We start from the raw sequence: 10,552 nt of genomic DNA on the forward strand, positions 1-10,552 counted from the left end.
CATGCGATGCCCTAGAAATCTAGGCCTGGCACATCCATCCAGCTTCACCCCATACCTCCTGGGGTCCAAACTCGGACATGGGGCAGGGGTGGGGGTCACACACAGTTCCCTTCAAGTGCCCTCCCCTGCAGTGGCTGTGCCCTTTCGCCAAGACCTCCTCTATTCCTCACACTTGCTTCCTGCTCTCTGCCATCCCTACCCTGAGCGCTCGGGTACAGCTCCTCCATCCACTGGGCTCCCTTGCACTTCACACCACGGCAGTGATGTGCATACAGCCCCCGCTTTCAGAGAGCTGCCCCTGGCTGGGCCCCTAGCACAGTACCACTGAGGTCTGCATGTTTGCTAAGAGCACTCAAGGTCTCAGATATTTGCTAAAAGCATTCCAGTCATTCATGCATCCACTTTAGGAATGATGCTGGAAAATGGAGACGGTAGTACACAAGGCAGATGAGGTCGCTGTCCTCCCAGAGTTGGTGGGGAAGAAGGGAAGAGAAAGAGGAAATAACCCTACAGTCATTTAAATGATCATCATGAAAGGCAGTGAGGGTGCTGGGAGAGGAGCTGTGAACAGGCCTCTCAGCCTGTTCTCCGGCACGAGGCAAGCATGTCTTAGAGGACATTTATGCTCAATCATTTAACCAAATGGGCAGGTCTCCCATCTACTGGTAAACTGAGATCAGGCTGCGTGCTGTGTGGGTGCCTCCAGCTCCAACAGGCCAGGCCTCTATGCCAGTGGAGGCGACAGAGTTAGGAGTCCTTGTTACTCTGATGCCCAACCCTGTATTTGGAACATGCTTGTGGTTCATACCTAACATTAGTGTGACCCCTAAGATACCTCAAGTCATGTGCCTGACAGCCATGGCCAAAACAACAGAGAGCAGAATTTGGGGGCCCTCTGACAGAATGAAGGTGGCTCAAGCCCCAGCTCTGAATAGATGTTTGGAGGGCTGAGGCAGGGGGAGGGGCACTAAAGACGACTATGATAATACCTTGTATTTCTCATCAAGGGGTACCAAGTGTTAATGGATCACTGAGTGCTAAAAATAGAGTCCCAGAAGGGTCTGCACTTCTCTGAAACAATGAGATGGCTCCATTTCTTGCTGTAATGAGCTCCATCTTGAGACATTCCCTGCAAACAGGTGCACATGCTCACTCTGAGCAGGAAATGGTATATGTACACGTGTGCATGTGTGTGTTCGCAGGGAAAGCTGCCGCTGGGTTTCTTAGCAGTCGTTTGCTTTACCACAAATGTGTTTCACAGACCAACCCAATGCCTCTGGACCGGAGTTTTCAGATCTGAACATTTCCCCTCTTTCAGCAGGAGAGGCCTGCAGTCAGTGATGATGAATGCAGCTCAGTCCCATTCTTACTGGAGCACAGGCTTCAGCCCTATCTCCAGGCAGACCTGTCTGGGTAGGTTTGGGGCTGCCTCTGTGGGAATCAGTAACGTCCTGCCCCAGGGAAGAGCCACTAGCATTCAGAGACCTGATGGGCCCTAGACATGCTCATTCTTTAAAAGTGATGCTCCTGGTGCCTTCCTTCCACTCCAGCCAAGAGTCTTGACGTGGACATGGACAGGACGGTGACTCCCAGGTCTCTAGTCCAGTGCACACCTGGCTACAGAGCCCCAGAGCTCTGTTCTGACTGCCTGTGGCTAGGACCCACTTGACAATCCCATGGGCACCTTGAATCCCTTCCTGTTCCAAATCCTGTGGAATTTTCAGCTCCAGCAGTGACAACCTTGTGCATGAAGCCCCTAAGTGGGAGTCAACATGGGCCATTCTCTCTGCCCACTTTCTCAGCACCCAGACATTAGCCAAGCTCTGTTGAACCCACCTCGTAACTGCCGAAGCCTCTTCCCTCCTCTTCAGCCTCCCTGCCTCGGTTCAGCTTTCTCTACTCCTCATCTACCCTCCCCAGCACTAGTCTCTCTCCATGGATGCCAGGGGATCTCTGCTCCCTTGCTGGTTCCTCACCACCCTGAGCCAGCCACAAACAGCATCCTTCAACTACTTCCTCAGCATCACTTCCTGCCACCCCTCCCCCTGGGGGCGATGCTCCAGGCCACCACTGGTTTCCTGTCCTCGGATGCAGTGTCCAGAATATCTTTACACAGGCTGTCTCTCCTGCCTGTGACACCCTCTGTCCTTGTGCCAATCTGCTGCACTGGCACTCGTGAGATCCCTGTCCTCGGACCCAGCCATGGACTGGAATCGCTCACTGCTTCACGTTCCCAGAGAACATATCCTGGCACGTATCTGTGTGCCTGCCTGCCCAGCTCAGCCGAACCGCAAGCTGCTTGATGCCAGGCACTGTGGTCAGCTCATCCCTAAATCCCGGGGTCCCAGGCAGGGCCTTAAACGTCATGGATCCTCAAGGGGTATTATGCTGAGAGGAAACCATCTTCACATCTAGTTTTCAGTCAGGCTCCTGATAAAGCAGCCCCGTCTTCACCCCTCCCCTGGGGGCAGTCCTGCCGCTCCTGCTCCTCACCCTTCCCCGCATTCTTCCTGCACTTTTTTTATTTTAGAGAGAGTGTGTGCACATGCAAGTGAGCGGGGAAGAGGGGCAGAGAGAGAGAGAGAATCTTACGCAGGCTCCACGCTCAGCACGAAGCCCACGTGGGGCTCAGTCCCACGACCCTGGGATCGTGACCCGAGCTGAAATCAAGTCGAGTCGGATGCTCAACCGACTGAGCCACCCAGGTGCCCCTTTTTTATTCCCTGCACTTCTAACTAGGTCCCCAATGTGCAGCCACAGCTTGGAAAGACGTCTGAGTCAGCCATGCGGCTTCATGACATCCAGTCATGTGTACGGACTTTAAAAACATCTTGGAGAAAATCACCTTGTGGCTGGGCAGTCTCCAGATGAACCTGTGAATGTGCCGGCTCCATACTACTCTTCAGGGGTCTATGGAGATGTGGGCACCCACGTTGGGGACAGAGCGGCCGTGATGGAAGTGGCTGTTGAGCACTAGGCTGCGTAACTCAAATTCCAAAGTCAGACTGACCTCATTCAAGTTGTGGCTCTGCCACTTACCACCCATGCGTCCTCGGGCACGTGATATGATGTTACCCTCTGAGCTTATTTTATCATCAGTCAAGCGGGGATGAAGGTAGAATCGACTTCAATCATTTGGTGGGAAAACTGAACAAAACATGCATATACGGGGCCTGCCAAGAACTCACTGAGTGGGTGCTCAGGTAAGTCAATAAAAACAACAACAACGAACAAAGGCCGCCTCCTCGAGAAACCAATGTTGGGTATTTGAACTGGCAAGGACAGCACCAGTTGCTGTAACAAACAAGCCCCCATAGCTTATTTCTCTCTCGTGGAAAGTCCAAAGTAGGTTTCCATGATTGGTTAGTGCTTCTCCACATGAGTCAGGGACCCAGACACCACCCCCCATCCTTCAATGCACAATTCCCAATGTCACCACAGAAGGAAAGAGGTCGTGGATGCTAACACATGGAGGCCTTCGGGGGCCACACCCAGAGGCGGAGCATACCACTACTGACCATGATTCATCGACTAGAACTTGGTCACATGGCCACACGTGATTGCAAAAGAGGTTGAGAAACGCCCTTTTGCTATTTGCTCAGAAAACAGCCAGTCTCTGTCCTATAACAAACCAACTTGAAAGCTGACCCTGAAGCCAGGGTGGGAGCAACCAGCCAAAGCCTGTTGGGCCCTGTTTGACCCATGCCCTGCATCCAGCCTCTTCTGAGAGATGGACAGTCCTACGTCACAGAAAAAAGTGGCTTCTTGCACACTCGGCTTCTCTTCAAGGCATGGACATTGCTCAGGAAAGAAACAGCTGTACTATCTTGTCAGACTGACAAAGCGATGTCCTTCCTTCCCAGGCTAATCATCCAGGAGAGCCCCCCCTTCAATAAACCAGAAGTCCTCACCCCTAGGGAGGACCCCAAGTGCTTTGAAGACAGTGACACGGCCTCAGGCAACCTCACTACACATGAGCCTAGCTGCTTTTTTGACTGTTATCGGGCCAGGAAATGAAGACTCTGTGGTTGATCCCAAAGGGATCTCTGTGGTCTTTACCTCTGCAACTCCTCCAACTATAAATCAATCACAGTAGACATGACCCTTGCTTGCAGAAACCCAAGGCTTACCCAGAGACAAGCTAGGCTTGAGTGATAGGCAGGTCTCTGACCACTGGCTCCTCAACAACTGAGCTGTGACCGGGGCACCTGATCTGTCCTCTTGGCGCAGGACTAGCGAGAGGCCTGGCTGTGAGGATCCCACGAGTAAGATGGACACAAGAATGACAAGCCCTCTACTACCACAAGGGCCACAGAGGAAAAAGGGTCAAAGGGCTGTCCTACCTACTACCACACTGTTGCACTCTTCCCCAACAGGGCACCATAACAGGCTCCACACTGCCCTGTAAACCACTTTCGTCACTTCGGCACATACCACCCTCTCAGTCGATAGCACTCTCTCCAGCCCTGTGTCTGTTCCTGCTGTGGCAGTGCCTTGTGCCCGCCAGTCACAGTCTAGTTTGGGCCAGCCCTATGCCCAGACTCCAGCCTTGCGCACAAGGCCCCACTGACCTCCCGCCCATCTCTCCCTATTTCCAGCAACGAGGGCTCCACCAGGCCGAACGGCTCCCGGAGTCCTTAGTGGACATTCCTGCGTGTGGCCCGAGCCCAGCTACAAATCCCTCGTGACGTTCCTCACCCTGACACCATTCTTTAATATGTTCAATTGCTTTTCTCAATCTTATATAAAGTGCTCTGCAAATGCAGTTCCCAGCCCTTTCTTCCAACTGGATTGCTACTCAACATCCAATTTATATAAATATCCTGAAGCCAACCTCCCCAACCTTAGCAGCTGCTATACTGTATCATCACTGCCAATTTCCTTGTCTGTCTTGGTGGGACGTACCAGTCTGCTCCCCAGTGTACCTCCAGGAACCCACTGCCCTGCCTGGTACCTGGTAGGCCCTCAAATGCTGGCTGGATGGTGACTAATTAGTTGGATGCGTTTACAGTTCTCTGGACAAAGATGAGGACAGCATTTCCAAAGGCCACAGGACTCAGAAATGTGGCAAGTGGGACAGCAGTCAGGGACCTTCATTGAAACCATTCACGGACACATACCTGGCCGATCCCTGTGGGAGCTCAGACCCTTGAAGTTCAGGGAGCTTGTGGGGCCATCTTAGAGATTCCCAGGGAGGAAACACCACAACGGCCCTGACGGCTGAGGTGGGAGCCCCACAGAGGCCTTCCCACTCCCTAATAATTCTGTGGCTCCAGCCACCTCTCCTCTTGCCAGGCAACTAGCTCAGTAAGAGACTGGAGGGAAATACTTCCCTTTCTCACACCTGTAAGTGACTGACCTCCACTAAGGCTACAGCACAGAAAACTCTTAATCAGGGCACTTAGAAAACCACCTGAACTGGAGATTGTGAGGTCCTCTGTTACCTAAGCAATGAATTTGTGCATATTGATACCGAATGAAATGTTGACCAGAATTGCTGCGGAGCTGGCAGTCACACGGCCCCCATCCCAAGCACCTGAGGACAGGGAACCTGAGCGATCAGCGCTTACAGTTGCTATCGCCGAGGGAGGACTGCACCATCCACTCCCTGCAGCTGGATGAAGGCCCACGTGTCCACATGCATTTGTCAGCTTCCCATCAAGTCCAATCATGACAGCAAACCTGAGACACTTAATTCTGAAGCACAGGACACTAATCCTGTTTACAGCATTCTCTTCCATTTACTCCTACCATACCAGATGATTAACGGTGTCACTGCTGTCAGGTCTCCAGAGGCAGGAGGATCTACTACACAAGTATCGCTCACAGAGCTGGGGTTCAGAAACAGCGTTCTGATTGGCCGAGAACAGAGACTTGTTCTGGTGCTCGAGCCAATCAGGGAAAACCTCTCTCTCCATTCATAAAACACGAGATCATAAAGGGAGCCGGAGGATTAAAGAACTTACAGTCCACCCTCAGTGAACCAAGGGATTACAAACAAGGAGAAAAGGACAAATTGAGATAATAAATAAATCCTAAATGGCACTTTTTGTTCCAGCACACATGTCTTCCTCGTGTGTTAGGTTTTTAGTGGTGGGGAACAAACAGAAACCCGAACCAAGTGTTATTCAGGAAAGAGTTTACAAGAGGCTAAGGGAGTCAGCACGACATTTCAATAGCAAAGCACTGTCTTCCTGCCTCACAAGGAAACTTTAATTCACACTCCTCTCTCTTTTAAAAGTTGTGCCAAACATTAAAATAATTTCAACGGAAGGTTATCAAAGGAAAACTTTAAACGTGAGCTTCAATAGGGCAGGACCCTGGCTGGCTGGGCTTGCCATCCAGAAGCTATTCAGTATTTGTGGAATACATGAAGCATTCACAATAACAATAAAATACATCTGGCCATGATTCTTTCCTGCTCAGAACCTTCAACAGCTTCTTCTAGCTTCACCTGAGTTCCCTCCACGATACAGCCATTCTGAGCCTCTGGCAGTTCCCCCATATGACCTCTATTCTCGCTGTTCTAAGACTTGACACATGGGGTTCCCCAGGCCTCAAACACTTGTCTCCATCTGCCCTCCATTGCCCAGCCAACTCCTACTTGGTCTTTCTGTACAGTAAGGGCTTGCTTCCACTTATGTCACCTTTCTGGGGGTTACTATGGGAGCTCCTGTGGCCTTCTGCACCAAATTCGCAATAGCCCCTTGCCTGTCTTCTCCTTGTGTCAGTTTCCCAAGGACAAGGACTGAGCACTTCTTGATCATGCTTTTGTCCCCAGTGCCTGACTCAGAGTTGATTCTCAGGAAATATTTATTGGAAGACTTTAAGACACCAGTCAAGAAAACAAGCTATACAACTCTTTGGAACCCATCTGGGCTCCCTCGTAAGAGCTGGGGCGGGACCTAATGTACTTCTAAAACTGTAGAACGTGGGGAGGACTCACAGGATAGGTGCGGGGTCCCTCTCGTCCCTGCTCCTTCCCAGCATATGTGCCAAGAACGGGGCTATGAAAAACCCAACACAAATCCAAAGGCACAATCAAACCAAAAACTGGAAGCTGCTGCAATTCTGATCAATACCACACATAGGCTCTTATTGGACTTCATCAGCTTGGACTTTGCACTTTTTTTTATTTAAATAAATCTCCTTTAAATGACTGGGGGCAGCATTAGCTCTGAAAGTATTGGAGGCAAATCCCACAAAACATGTACTCCAAGCCTTCCTGTGGGGAAGAGATGAGGACTCTTGGGAGTTCTGTTGTCACCAGGACCAGAGGAAATGGCAGAATAAGATGTACCACTCCCTGTGTCTGGGCCCTTTGGTATAGACCACGGTAGTGACTTAGGACAATGCATTAGACTGTCACATGTGATGTTCCAGACTACTCTTCATTCTAAAGGACCTACCTACCTCAAATAATTTTCACTTAAACCCTTCCCACCTCCCCAATGCCTTTAGGGATCAGCATTAACAATGGTGACAGGTTAAAACGAAATACAAGAATGAAGAGATTTCCCACCCTCCACCTAAAACTATAGGGGGCAAGAATTTAAAGACTGAGGGTTTTTGGTTTGTTTTGTTAAGAAAGAAAAAAAGTTTATGGGACACCTGGGTGGCTCAGTCAGTTGAGCATCCTACTTTGGCACAGGTAATGATCTCACAGTTCATGAGTTCAAGCCCCACATCAGGCTCTGTGCTGTCAGCTTAGAGACTGGAGCCTGCTTCGGATTCTGTGTCTCCCTCTCTCTCTCCCCCTCCCCAACTCACACTCTCTCTCTCAAAAATAAATAAACATTTGAAAAAACTTTTAAAAAAGGAAAAAAACATAAGGTTTAAAAGCATATTTATCTTCATTGGAGAGCCTCTTGTGCAAGACAGAGATGCGGCTACCCAACTTCAGCTAGTTGTTGTACGATGGGTATTAATTCCAGTTGCAGGCAGGGAGTGGCCATTTCAGAGCCGGTAACCCCCCCTGAAGGCGCCCCTGCAATAGGCGGATTCCACCAAACTTACAACTAGAGTCTCCCATTCAAACCTAAAGCTGCTTGAAATTCCCCTAGTCTGTGGGGCAGGAAGCCTTGGAACAAAGCACCTTGCCCCCTCTTTAACGGTAAAACCTCAAACCACAAAGGTGGAAGAAAAAGAGAAGCTAGCAGGAGTGCCCCTCTTAATTGTCTATTTTTATATGCTGTTTATTTGGTCGTTAAAATCTTACAAGGATTTCACGGTAATTGTAATTGTTGAATTCCAGGTTTGTCTTAGCTGATTGTACGGACATTTCTCACTTTCAAACTCAGCAACATTTTTCCTAATATCTTGTCTAAAAGAACCTTCCAGTCTGCCGACCAGATCCTTGAGTGATCCGTGGTCCCTGCAGGAGTGGAGGCAGGGCGCGCCACCCCGCACACCTGTTGTCAGGTGACACCGCCTGCAGCATCCAGCGCACTCACCTCTCCACTCCACCCCACCCCCAGCGAGTCCCTTCCCTCCCGGCCTTCTCCACCGGGAAGCCTACAGCCTTCTGGAGTTACCTTAAAAAGGAAAGAAAGAAAGAAAAAGAGAAAGGAAGAAAACACAAAAACCTCCCAACCACAAAGCAAACAAAAGGCCGATCATAAGATGAGCGAGGGCAGCGGGGGTTCCCGCGTCCCCTCTCCAGCCAGTCCCTGGACAACCCCCACCCCGGCCCTGCCTGGCTCCAATCCCACAAGTATCCCCCAGCCGCCAACCCTCCCCTCCCCGCAGAGAGCGAGCCAGACGCCTGCACCACGGCCACCTGGCTCTCGGGCCCGACTTATTGTGCTGGGGCCGGCAACTCGCGGGCCCGCGGGGCCCTCACCAAGTACAACTCCGAGCACCGCAGCTCCCGGTCGCCCAGGCCCACGCTGGCCGGCCAGCGCCGCGGGGCCTCCCCGGGCCTCTAGCTTAGCCCGCCCGCCCGCCCTGGGAAGGGTCGCCGGGGGAGGGGCCAGCACTGTCGCCTTCCCACAAAAGCGCCCAGGCGCGGGCAGGAGGACGCGGTTTGGAGAGAAGTTGGCTTCCGGGTTCGCTGTTTGAACAAAACCAAAGAGAATCCCGCGCGGCCGGGCGGGGAGGGCCTGGGAGGGCGCCGTGCGCGCGCGAGGCCCCGCGTGGGCCACGCCGAGCGCGGCGACCCGAGCCCGGCCGAGCGCCGCCCGTGCGCGCCAGGCCCGGCCGCTCCCAGGCCCCCGCGGCCGGAAGCGCGCGGTGGCCGGACCCGGCGGCGGGGACCGGGCGCGGGGCGAGGGGGCCCGCGCGGCACTTACGGGGCGGCTCGGCGGCGGCGGCGGCGGCAGCAGCTAGGTGTCCGGCCCGTGCCCTCTCGGCCGCTCGCGCCTTTTCTCTCCGCGCTCGTCGCTGGCCCGCCCGCCCGCCTCCTCGCTTCCCGCCCGCGCGCCGCGCGCTCGCCCCCTCCGCCCGGCTCCGCTGCCGAGTGAACTGGAACCAGTCGCCGAGGCCCCGGGATTCCCACAATGCACAGCGCGCCGCTCGTCACATCCCATGCCGTCCCCGCGCGTCCGGCCACCCCTCCCGCGCCACCCGGGCGCCCCGGCCTTGACCCCAGCCCCGCGGCTGCGCGCGCCGCGGCCTCCGCGCTCCGCCGCCGGGACGTCTGTCCGTCTGTCCATCTGTCGGCGGGCCGCCCCGAGGCCCTGCCCGCGGGCACCCCGCCCCGAGGCTGGGCGCCCGACGCAGGGCGGGCCCCGCGAGCCGGGGCGCGCCCTGAGCTAAGTCCTCAGAAGGGGTCTGGTCCCTCGCAAAGGCGCTTCTCTGGCGCGCGTCGCAGCCCGTGGGTCTCGAGCGACACTTCTTGAGTGCCTACTGTGTGCCTGGCATGGAGCACGGGACTGTAGCTGACTCAGCCCTAAAAGCCTTCTCGTTAAGCCAGGGAGGGGGAGGCACAATTGCTGTTACCAGCAAGCACTTTTCCCTCCACCACCAATGCAAACCTCCCGCGCACCTGAGAACGTTCGCCGTGTTTCCGTTCGAGCCCCCATCAAACTCTTTCCTGCCCCACGACCAGCCACTGCACATCATGCTCACCTGGGGTTCTTTATAGTGACCCCCGGAAGTCTGGACCTGCTTTGCGCATGGGAGCGGTTAGCTACTTTGATTCAGCCAACGTTCACTATTGGACTCAAACTGGGATTTACAACATCAGAAGTGATTATCACACACACTTTTTTTTCAAACTGCAGACAAGCAGAAAGAGAAGGAACCACTGCAAAGCCCATCTGTATATTCCTAAATTGGTTCCTTGCTCTAGAGCGTTAGTGCCCCATCCAGGTTGCCTAAATAGGGACCTTCTCTCTGCGTCCCTCCCTCTCCTGGCCAAACTGTGAAGGGGGAAGCCACCTCAGCACCTAGGTGTGGACCAAATTTAAATAACAATACACGCCCAGCAGAAGTTTCCTGTGCTCTTGCTGGAGGTGACGGGAAGAGATTATGGAATTAACCCAAAACCGCTCCTCCCAACTCTCAGGCCGCCCGTATAGCAGCGGTGGTGACCTCCTCCCCTCACTATGCT

The 10,552-nt window shown here is 53.5% G+C and overlaps 1 protein-coding gene across 4 annotated transcripts in view; it reads right to left on the reverse strand.

Annotated features, from left to right (window-relative positions):
- Window positions 1-9,445, reverse strand: part of MACROH2A1 (macroH2A.1 histone) — a 79,220-nt gene extending 69,775 nt beyond the window's left edge. For all 4 annotated transcript variants that reach the window (XM_023255437.2, XM_023255428.2, XM_023255433.2 and 1 more), the window contains exon 1: window positions 9,291-9,445. The gene's annotated coding sequence lies outside the window, so the exon portion shown is untranslated. The remainder of the gene's footprint in view (window positions 1-9,290) is intronic.
- Between the last annotated feature and the right edge of the window lie 1,107 nt (window positions 9,446-10,552).

Source organism: Felis catus, chromosome A1 (genome assembly GCF_018350175.1).
Source record: "Felis catus isolate Fca126 chromosome A1, F.catus_Fca126_mat1.0, whole genome shotgun sequence".
NCBI lineage: Eukaryota > Metazoa > Chordata > Mammalia > Carnivora > Felidae > Felis > Felis catus.